This window comes from Octopus sinensis, linkage group LG15 (assembly GCF_006345805.1).
Source record: "Octopus sinensis linkage group LG15, ASM634580v1, whole genome shotgun sequence".
Taxonomy (NCBI): Eukaryota; Metazoa; Mollusca; class Cephalopoda; order Octopoda; family Octopodidae; genus Octopus; species Octopus sinensis.
The window spans coordinates 23,607,453-23,619,498 of NC_043011.1; the positions used below are offsets into that span (position 1 = coordinate 23,607,453).

At 35.3% G+C, this 12,046-nt stretch overlaps 1 protein-coding gene across 19 annotated transcripts in view; it reads right to left on the bottom strand.

Moving 5' to 3' along the window:
• Positions 1–12,046, bottom strand: part of LOC115219721 (phosphatidylinositol 4-phosphate 5-kinase type-1 alpha) — a 285,819-nt gene that overhangs the window by 161,209 nt on the left and 112,564 nt on the right. Inside the window, exon 1 of one of the 19 annotated variants that reach the window (XR_005002157.1) lies at positions 1,868–2,341. The exons of the other annotated variants lie outside the window; for them this stretch is intronic. The gene's annotated coding sequence lies outside the window, so the exon portion shown is untranslated. Of the gene's footprint in view, positions 1–1,867; positions 2,342–12,046 lie in introns of those variants that run through there. 19 annotated transcript variants of the gene reach the window in all.

The window sequence follows — 12,046 nt, forward strand, 5'->3', positions numbered from 1 at the left end:
CAATTAGTAAATGCTGTCATAAGATTTCATGCAACCAGCAAGTCTGGCTTTGGACAAACAGACCCTACTGCAGATATTACAAATATTTTCAGGCAGAAAAAGTGTCTGGGAATGAAGTTCAGTTTTGTTCTCTCTCTCTCTCTCTCTCACACACACACACGAAATATTTACTTGAATAAAACCTGACTCTTTTAATGGAAGGGTATCTTGTGTAAAAAGTTAATCCTAATCTTTTTGAAGGTAACAATCAACATTTGCTATGGATTGTCCTGTATATAAATGTTATAGTATGGAAATTAATTCTTCCTACCATTCTTTATTAAACATGTCGTGAGGAACAGATTACACAACTCTTAATTTGGCATGCCAGAGAAATGAAGTAAGGAAAAAACAGTTCTGTTGAAATATAAACAAGAGAAAAGCAGATGAAACTATAATTTTACTTGGGAAAAAAAATGCCAAAGATGAGAAAGTCCTACATGAAGCAATATACAGGCTCCATCCCTGTCTCTGATTTGTGGAGGGATCATTAATTCATGCATGAAAATTTAAGCTAACATTATTATCAAATCATTCAAGAAATGCAGAATTTTCAATGTACCACATGGTAATATAAGACGACAAATATCTATGGAATGATGATGATGAAGACGATGTTCAAACTATAATGATGAAGAAGAACTGTAAAATGACATCATTCATCTTGATGATTATAAAGTTTATTCAGTGCTGGAGATGATGAGTAGTGTAGTTTTTGCAGAATTTTAATAAACTTACACATTTAAAAGGCTTAAGATCTACCATGTAATTTTAGTTTAAAAGCCATAATAAATTACTATTTCAGTTCTGCAAGCATAAAGTTTATAAGTAATTCATTTCTATTAATATATTTACTGTTTCTGTTTTAATCATCTGTATCCTTAAACTGCATTGAATTATTTAATTTATCAAAATACAGTACAATGATGAGTGTGACTAACCATGATGAAGTTAATCAACTAAATGTGATGGATACAAGTAAAACAAGAATCAATATTCTTAGGGCCATATTTCCTTTGTTTGACAAGTGTTTTTAAAATGTATACCAGATAATTATTGGTACTAATACTATTAATTCATTCATTTTGCCCCTGACTTCACTCTTATTCATTTACAAGATCGTTTAAGTCTTTACTTCTGATGTATTTGGGTTGTACTTTAATTTCAGCTCCTAAAATCTAATATCCATGTAACTGTAAACTCCTGAAATTTAGCTGAAAAATGTGGGCTAAAACTTTGACTTTTTCAGAAGAATGGACACCCATACATACACACACACACAAATAAATAGTTCAAACACAGCTATACTAAAGAAGAAATCTGTGTTTACACCAGATTACATAATAAACTGAAATTTTATCTGGCATTTTCTATTTGTTAATAGTCACTTTTATGAATTAAGGATGCAATTAAACATTTATCCATTTGTCAGTTTTTCTAATGTTCAAATTAATTTAGGTTGATGGAGAGGTTTTAAGGACAGAGTTCACACAAAATCTAAAGCATTATACTTATAGTAGCATAAGATGATTTTGTAGAAAGCTAGCCTATTTCAGGTGCTGTTTTGATGAATCAGAAAGCAGAAAGATAGCTGCTATATTCCCTTTAGTTGGCTTACAAAAAGGAAAAGAACATATAGTTCATATAACCGAGGCACCTTCTCTGAACAAAAATATAAGATTAAAGCAAAAAAAAAAAAAAAAAACCTACAAAAACTGAGCAAGGAAATTAATTTGGATTGATAAACTAATATTTATGCGGCTTTTAGAAGTATTCAAAACAGGAAAGAAAAAAATGAAATGAAAAAAAAGAAAACAAAGCTATTTACGTAAAACTGCTCCTCATCCGAAAGGACATCTCTGATGTTAGCAAAACTATTCCAAAAGAACAATTCAGCAGGTTTCAGTAAATCAAGATATAACTTAGGATCTGAATAAGATGGTTGCATTGAATGAGATCTTTTTGTTTCCATGTCAATGGGGCTGCCAGATTATCTCTGCTAAAACCAGAAATATCTTCATTGAGAAGAAAATAGTGGGACAAAATATCCATTAACTGGGTATATTCTGCAAATGTTCTTAGAATGCACCAGCACTTTTGCAGTAACTTGGCAAAAGATCTTTGTAGTCATCTGTCAGATGTAAAACTTTTTTTTCTTCTTTTTCTTCAATTTTTTTTTTGGTTTTGTTTTTCTGTGTTAACGTTTGTTTTTCTTTTTTTTTTTTTTGTTGCTTTTTTTTTTTGGACAACTGTTAAATCTAGATTAAGTGTGTTCACTAGCTTTATGCTCAGAGTGAAACAGCTGAAAGTAACTTAGAATAGATAAATAATCCAGGTAGCAGAGACGGATTTACTATTGATCAATATATGCAATCGGTATGAAATTTCACTGATACTTGTTCAGTGGTGATGACGATGGTGGTGGCAGCAGCTGTGGTATGTTTTGGTGGTGGATAGCTTAATATGATAATACCTGATGTGATCAATTAATATTTGAAATATTACATCACCAAACCAAGCAAAAGTATAAATCACCAGGAAAATTTTTACAAAACCTAAACATGAAGAATGTGATGATGATGTGCATGTGTGTAGTAGCAGCAGCAGTCCTGGACTTCTTCCCACCCAAAAGAGTTTTTAACCTAATATTTATACTGTTATTTAGTTTTGTTTTTTTGTCTTTGCTTGAGATCCACTGTTCCAAAAAAGCTTTGTTTCACATTCTCACAAAGTTTTAAAATTCTTATGGTGTGTGTGTGTGTGTGTGTGTGTGTGTGTGTGTGTGCGCGTGCGTGTAAATATATATAATTGGGATAAGAAAAAATTGTCTAAAGACAGTATCCCTTTAGCTCAAGCAAGAGAGTTCAAGTCATTGTATGACACACATCAGGTCTTGTGAAGGAGAAACACCAACACCTAATTCACAAATACAGTCAACCTAAAAGAAGAGATCATTGCTAATAGGATGTGCTATCAAGAGATCTATCAAACTGACATTTATAAATTTCTGAGTGGCTAAGGTTTTTGCATTACATTACATTCCATCTAGATTTTTCAGCTATGTCATGTCCTTGATATATTTATAAGAAATGAACAGTATACTACAGCTGTAAATGTATACATCTATCCATATATTTTTACTTACAAGTATACCAGTGGGAATAAAAACACAAGCATACAAACATAAATAGACACACATGTTGCACATATACATACACGCAGAGATTAGCAAGATTTACAGTTTGTAGGTTTGTATACAAAGATTACTGAACCAAAACAACAAAACAAGTCAATTAGTTTATTGCAAGAACAGACCAGTGACTTAATAAATTAAATCGTAAACATGAAGCTTCAAAAAGGATTAGAAAAGAATTAAGGACAAAGCAAAGAAGGAGTAGATAACCATGAAGTTGTTATCTAATTGATGGATATTAACCCAGTTATATTTAAGGTAACTTGCACTTGAAATATTCACTTGCAAATTAAAAATAAAATACATGTAGGTATATATTTATACAAACATGTGCACACATGCATCCAGATACATATATACACTCACAAATACATATGGACAGACATATATATATATATATATATATATATATATATATATATTGTTTTGTTGGTTCCTTCTCAAGCCATGCCTGGTTCATTAGGGCCGGTTTCCCGGATTCCTTGGCGTATAGGTCCCCCACCTGGACAGGACGCCAGTCTGTCGCAGGTAAGCTGCAAGATGCAGGAGGAAAAAGTGAGAGAAAGTTGTGGCAAAAGAGTTAGCAGAAGTTCGCCATTACCTTCTGCCAGAGCCACATGGAGCTTAGGTGTTTCACTCATAAACACATACATCACCCAGTCTGAGATTCAAACCAGCGATCCCTCGACCACGAATCTACTGCTCTAACCACTAGGCCATGTGCCTCCACACACACACACACACACACACACACACACATACATACATTAATACATGCATACACATGTATGTGTAAGTATTGACACATAAATTCACACATGTATGTGTAAATGAAAATGCGATTTGTGAAAAGACTGCATATCATCATCATCATTTAAAGTGTTCTCTATGCTAGCTTGGGTTAGCATAGGAGCTGACAAGCTGGGAGGAGGGGGGACTCTACGAGGCAAGTCATCTTACACACAACACATGTGCATGAATGAATTAGGATGTTATTGGTGAAAAGGTGTGCATATAATGATAGCAATACACACATCCTCACTCATGCCAGCAAGGAAGAAATGTTACAATGGACAATGCTGGATAAAGGAAATGCATGGAAAAGTAGTGGGGCTACCCCAAATAGTCCCAACAGAAGGACTAGCTACTAAATTTGGCAACAATATGGTTGAAAAGAACCTTAAGGGTATAACAGTAGGGTAAGTAGCTCGATCATCAAGGATAGTTGCTATGATACTGGAATATCTGAAATAAAACCTGATAGTTGCACAGCCAATCAGAAAGTACCTGGAAATGTCACTCAAAATGAATAGCATAGCAGTATCCTCATCAGCTGCTACAAAGGTAAAGGAAATATTCTACAAATGAAAAGCTACAAAGACATCAAACTGATAGCCTTATGGAAAGTTACAGAGTTATAAGCACACTTAATTAGGAAGAAAATGAACTCAGATAAGATGAATTAAGGTTTGTATCAAGAAGGGGAAACTACCAATGCCGCCTTCTTAGTGAAGCAACTACAAGCATTTTTAGGCAAGAGCTAGCCCTTATATCCCACATTCCTTGATCTAGCAGCCTTTAATAGGGATCCATACTTAGTAGTTTGGTGGTAACTAAGCAAACTTGGTATAAGCTATGATTAAGGGTGATGCTAGCAAGGTGAGAGTTAGCATTAAGTTCATTAATGAAATTAAGTCAGGTAAATGTCCATCAAGACTACCTTCAGTGTATTATAGTTCAATACATAACAAAGGTTAAAATTGGCTATCCATGAGATCACCTGCATACTGATGGCTAATTCCTAGAACTGTATCAGTTAGAGAATTGGAAACAAAGTCCAAAACATGGAAACAACACCCAAGATAGTTCAAAAGTAAATCAAACAAAAGTGTATAAAAAAAAAGTCTTTTGCAAGAAAGAATACAAAATTCTAAAAAACCATTGTAGAAATAATATGCAAAAAAAAGTCAGTACAAATTCAATAGTATAAACTATCAGTGCACAAAGTAATGTAATTCTCAAAGAGAATAAGTGTGACCCAATATGACCAAGTGTAACCAGACAGGCCTTTAAAATTATAGGAAGCATTCATCCAATAGCCTTTCTCAGAATTTCAATTTTATTACAATTTTTTTGTTTTATTTTCAGTACTATTCTTTTGAATACATTTTGGTTGGTGTGTATGTATGTGAGCAAAAGCACACACACAATGAGAGAGAGAGAGAGAGAGTTTTATATCCGTCATTATCAAAAGATAAGAGAATAGCTGTTGTCCTAAAAATAACCATCCACCTGTTCAATTGTTCAGGCATGCAGAGTTCAACAGCCTGAGGTGGCCCAGGTGACTGGCAGTATAAACAGCATGGCAGTAGACCAGCTATCCTAAAATCCTGGAGCCAAGGCAGTTAATGGGGTTAGAAAGGTCAGAGGCTTTCGGTAACTGTAATAAGGAAGTTGGGTTTGAGGGAGGTATGGAGAAATGGGGTGATGAGATGTGCATTATGAAGCTCAACTAAATTTGGTTGTTCACAAGTTTGTGTGTGTGCGTTGTGCGTGCATGCGTATGTGTGCACAAAGGGGTGCTAAAAACTTCCAGGAGGATCACTTATGATTATATTCAACATATTCCCCTCTCAAATTCACACACTTACTGCGGTGGTCCTTCAGTTTTTCTAAACCCTATAAAAGAACTTGGAGGGTTGGGCCTCCAACTGGGCCTTTTGTGACATCCTTAAAGCCAAAAACTTTTCTGCCCCTGTGTGTGTGTACGTGTGTGTGTGAATAAAAATAAAATAGGTTTAATGAGAAGAAATGTGGGAATTGTTACTTGGTTTATACACAGGTACAGAAAGTCTCCCAAATTTTCAAGGAAATGAAATGGAATTAAAAAATAAAATAAAAGTAGAATTTTTATGTTACCTCTACTGAAAAGAAGTTCAGTTTCTTTTATATATATAAAGAAGTAGGCTCATATGAAGGTTGTGTATGTGTGGAATGAATTGAAAAGCTTGAAGCGATCACTTAACTTCCTATAGCCAACTATGAGAGTGATTCCCAGTGACATGCTTGTCCTATTATCTTGTGTATTGTGTTCTCTCCTTGATGTCACTGAAAAGGGGTGGTGGTCAAAGAGGATTGGCATGACTGGTAAGTCAATCTGATCACGTGATTAAGTGAGTAATTAAACACTACTCTGACTCTGAATTAGTCAAGGAAAACTGATAGCAATTCAACTACATGCATGATTGCTTATATCAATGTGGGTGCACATGTGCTGATAATGAGCTCTTTGCAACCTTCATATTGAAGATGGTAGAGTTGATAAGAGGGCACAACTATGTATTACAATTTTCTGTGTGTGTGCAGAAAATACATCTTTACACAAATGTATATACATAGACACATGCAATCCATACAACTATATAAATTCTGTGTGTGTATATATGCACACACACACACAATACACATACAGATATATATATACAGAGTGTAATAGATAAATTGTCACCATTTGATATTCTTAATTTTGCATATGCACATTATTTGTTTTTGATTTTGTCATTTACACAGTATAGTAGGGGAAGTTGGGCACCACCTGTGAGAAAAACAGCACCATGCTATTTACTCTGCCAGAAATTTGGAAACAACATGCTATACTGCTTGGCATTTGCACCGGAAATGCCAATATGAACAGATGGTGAACACACAGAACAACCGTTGGCTTGCTGTGTCCCCAAAACATGTACTGAGAGTGATAAAAATCAAATACCCAGTCAACATCATGGTGTTTGGGGTGATCACTAGTAATGGCAACGTTATGCCTCCATTCATCTTCACACATGGCCTCAGGCTCAACACGGAGGCCTACATCAAGTGCCTGGAGGAGGTGGTGCTATCCTGGGTCAAGAGGGTGACTACTGGAAGACCTTATATCTGGTAACAAGACTCTGCACCATGCTACACAAACAGGAGCACCCAGTCATGGCTGTCAGATAATTTCTGTGACCACATCCCCCGTACAGTTGAGCAAGAGTTCAACAAAACTCCTCCAAATGCCAAAATGGCAGCATTCACCAACTTAAAGAAGGAGACTGTCCAGGAGAGTTACAAGAGATTCCGAAATAATTTGGAGGCCATGGTTGAAGCCAATGGCAATTTTATTGAATAAAGTCACTCTTAAGTATTTCAAGATATTTTTACGTAATTTTGGTAACTATATCTGTTAAAATAAGATGTCAGTGTTATTTTCATTTTTGTGTAATTTAGACATATTCACTGCACCCTGTATATACACACAAAACATACATAGACATACACACACAAATGCACATATATATACACACATATGTACATACTTATGCACGCACGCACGCACGCACACACACCCACACACACACACAAATTGCAGAAAAATTATTTGAAAGAAATGGATGGAAACCCTATGCAAGTTACTGACTGCAGACCAATGTGTTTGGTGAGGACATTAAACATTGTTTAGATATCAGTGTTCTGCTTGAGATGATGATAGGATGATGAGGTTTCCCTACACTTAGTTAAGGAGGACAAACAACATTCATATGGTAAAAATTAAGTTAATCTAATTTCTTCCCGCGTTTCAGAGCTCTGAATACCACAGTTGGGTGATCACTGATCAATTCATGTTTCATGCACAAGCACACTCTCATACAAGCAAGCTCCCTCTCTTCTCTCACATATACAAGGGGGTGCTGAAAAGTTAGGGTTAGGGTAAAAGAAAGTACAGGAAGATCAGTTAATTATGATTTTATTCAACATATTCCCTTCCTGGATTCACACACTTACTGCAGAGGTCCTTCAGTTTTTGTAAGCCCTGTAAAAAAAATCTAAGAAGGTTGAGCTTCAAACCAGACCTTTCATGATACCCTTAAAGTCAAGAACTTTTCAGCACCTCCTCATTCACACACAAGAACAGTGTGTAAAAAACAATGCTGTTTGAAATATGAGTTATGAAATTGGAAATGACAAAACAAAACAGATCATTTACAAATTTCAAAACGAAAGAAACCAGACTTGACAAGGCCACTAGGGGCTACATGAGCTAAAAAGCATGGAGATCAATAAGTCATAGGAGGAAATATTTTTTACAAGTATTTTTCACATTTTCATCATATCAGTCTCCTTCAGTCACATTCTGAAAATACAAAGTTTATTGGGAGCTTGCTGTCATATTCATTCTCTCACAAACTTCACATCTTCAAGCAAAAATTAAAAAGATAATTATCTTTAGATTTCGCCAAGGTTTCAAACCATCTGTGACTCATATAAAGTAGAATGAATCCATGATCTTTGAGAATTGAATTTATGTTTTATTTGTTTCAAGCACTGGACTACAGCCATGCTGGGGCACGGCATTGAAGGGTTTAGTTGATTAAACTGACTGCAGTACTTTTTTTTTTAAGTCTGGCACTTATTCTATCTTGTCTCTTTTGCTGAACTGCTAAGTTATGGGGATGTAAACAAACAAACACCAGTTGTCAAGCAGTGGGAACGACACACACACACACACAAGCTTCCACACAATTTCCATCAACCAAATTCACTTTCAAGACTATAGTTGAAGACATTTGTCCAAGGTGCCATACAGTGGGGCTGAACCTGAGACCACACACAGTTTCAAAATGAGCTTCTTAACCACACAGCCATGCCTTGCTTAAAATTACAGTGGAAGCTCTGATCTTAGTAATATTGCTAATAAAAGCTATCCTGACTAAGAAATCTAAGAAAAGAGAATACGCACAGCTTGCAAAAAGTATAACTAACATGTGTTGTTCTCCCCATATATAGCTGCTAGAGCCTAAAAGAAATGGATTGCACCAATAGGGTTCTTTTTATATGTATTCTTGATGAGTGATGAAAATAGCTTCAATGATGCATCTTTTCATCGTTTATCTTTTACTTGTTTCAGTTATTGGACTGTGTCCCAGCATCACCTTGAATGGTTTGGTTGAACACATCAACCCCGGTACTTATTTTGTTAAAACTCTAGTATTTACTTTATCCGTCTCTTTTGTTGAACCACTAGGTTATAGAGATATAAACAAACCAACACTAGTTATCAAGTGATGGAGTGGAACAAAAAGTCACACACAAACACATATGACGGACTTCTTTCAGTTTCCATCAACTAAATCCACTCACAAGGCTTTGGTCAGATTGGGGCTATCATGCAGTGGGACTGAACCCAGAACCATGTGGTTGGGAAGCAAACTTCCCTTGCTATACAGCCACACCAATGCCTATTCATGAAGAACAATTTTGAAATAACAGCTTTAAATGACTGTATTATTGTGGTAATAGACTGCATTAGGACCTGTTGCTTAGTTTCAAGCCAGCTCTGAAGCAGCAGAGATGATACAATGAAATGCATTCCAGTGGTAACCAACTCATATTTTCAGGCATAAGATCATCAGATATTTCACAGCCTTTCTTTCTGTTGATTGGGGGGGTGGAGGGGTGAAGATGGTAGGTTGTGATTTGAGGAAGATTTGCATGTTATTTCTAGTAGGTCAAGCAACTGCATAAACAAGCCTCCTCATTAGCTCATGGTTGGGCATCGCAAAAAGATTAGTCTTGATATTTTTCTTGTTGGCACAAAATCAAATCTGGTTACAACAAATGACCTGCAGAATACTTCACAATTCCTCTCTATCTTCATAACCTCTAAGTTATTGCATTCTTTAAGCACGCTGTCAGAGTTGGAACACATAAGCCGACTGCCATTATATCAAACTTTAACAATTCAGCCATAACATTTCAAATGATAAAACAAAACAATTAGTCACCTGTTATGTCTAGCTGAATCTCGTTCCTGTTACAGAAACTGAAGGCTAAACTGCCATTGCTCACTGTGAAGGTACCAAGGGAGGAAGGGAACATGGTGAAAATGTGTTGATATGAATAATAGATGATGTTCAGTAGTTAGAAAACAACATGTAACCCACCTAGAGAGTGTAGTGCCAAACTCTTCACTGTGAAAGACTGTTCTTCATTAAATATACAAAATGCAAGCTTACAGTATTTATGAGCAAAATTCTCTTTTAAAATTCATTTACAGTGTGTGTCTATGTGTATGAACAATTTGTGTACGTGTGTACGTATGCATGTGTGTGTGTGTGTGTGTGTGTGTGTGTGTGTGTGTGTGTGTGTGTGTATGTGTGTGAGGAGAGAGAAAGATAAAGAATGAGAGAGAGAATATGGCAGTTACAACATGGAAGATCCATTTTAGCCATCTAAAAATAAACAAAAACTGTTAGATTCACTTTCATTTATTTCTTAAGGTGTCAAAATTTTCATCTCACTACTGTGACCAGGCCAATGACAGTTTCACTGCAACCCTGATAGCTGGATCTTTTGTTACATCTAAACAAGTCTAGTTCATTCACCAAATACTCAGTGTAGCATTTTCTCCACATCAATCAAGGAGAGTGTGCCACTGTCATTGCACATAGGCTTTTCACCAACAACATCTTAATTTACACTGATGCTGCTTCACAATTTGGAATGCTTTATGCTTCTCCTCCTCATGTCACAGAACACTGGCAAACCTCTCTTGCTTTTAAGGTTCTTTCCTTCTCTTATAGCTTGTCGTTCATTGCTCCCCTGATGTACTGTGACATAATTTTATAACCCACATATAAAAGATTTTATTGATGAAGCTGTGATTTCTTACAAGAACTATTTGGAATTCAAACAATATATTCCATTAAAACCTATAAAGTTTTATTTCAAAACAATTCCAACGATTCCAATGATAATTTACTTGAAATTTATACTGGAAAATCAATTGTATTTCTGTAGAAAATCTGAGAGGAAGAATAATAATGGATTTGAGCTCAACACAGTTCTCTGACCTATCGAATCCAGTCAAGCTAATTGATGCCAGTATGGCATATGGATACTAAAAGATTATGATGAATGATATTCTACTTAGGCCATCATGTTTATTGCAATAGCCTTTACTCTCCTTCAGATTTATTCCTGAAACTTTTGGAAAAAATTAATAATAAGGTGTGAAACTGTGTGACCAAACAGAAAAAGGAGGCTGAGATGTATCAATAAGGGGAAATTTAAAAAGAGGTTATTATGTTATCAAACTTTGAAAAGATAAGAAGAATTTAATGATTTTATTATACTAATGAAGAAAAGTACGTCACCAGATGACAGAACAAAGAAAAGCCATTTGCCTCAATATCATCAAATTTGACATGAAATACATGATTGGTATAGATTTTATGAATCAGTAAAGGTCAAGTTGAGTAGGAGGGACATGAAAGCAGTCTTTAAGCACATACTTTCTTCCATATTGTTAATGAATACAAGAGAGTGAGGATCACTTAGTATCAACAAACAGTAACAGGCAACATAAAGTCTATGCTTCTCAGAAAATTTCAGTGCTGGACAAAAAACAGAAAAAAAGATGAAGTCTGTTTCCAAAAAAAAAAAAGACCAACTGATGGTCAGGCAACTTTGGAAAGTAAAAAAGAAAAGAACCTAGGGAAAGTGCTCAAAGAGAATAAACCAGTTAATGGCTGTGGTTGTAACATTTGTCAATAAATTTATGTAGCAATTTCATGTTAAACCATGCAATATGGCTAACTTTGTTGGTATTTATGAGAAGTAAATGCATAGTTACTTTCACAACTACCCATTAAGATCTTGATTTTTTATCCGTTGTATATATTCATAGCTAATACAGCTTATTTTTCCAAATACAAGGGTAGATGGTGCTGAGAGCTGATTTTAGGTGTATTTGCACCACTTGTATACAACAAGAAA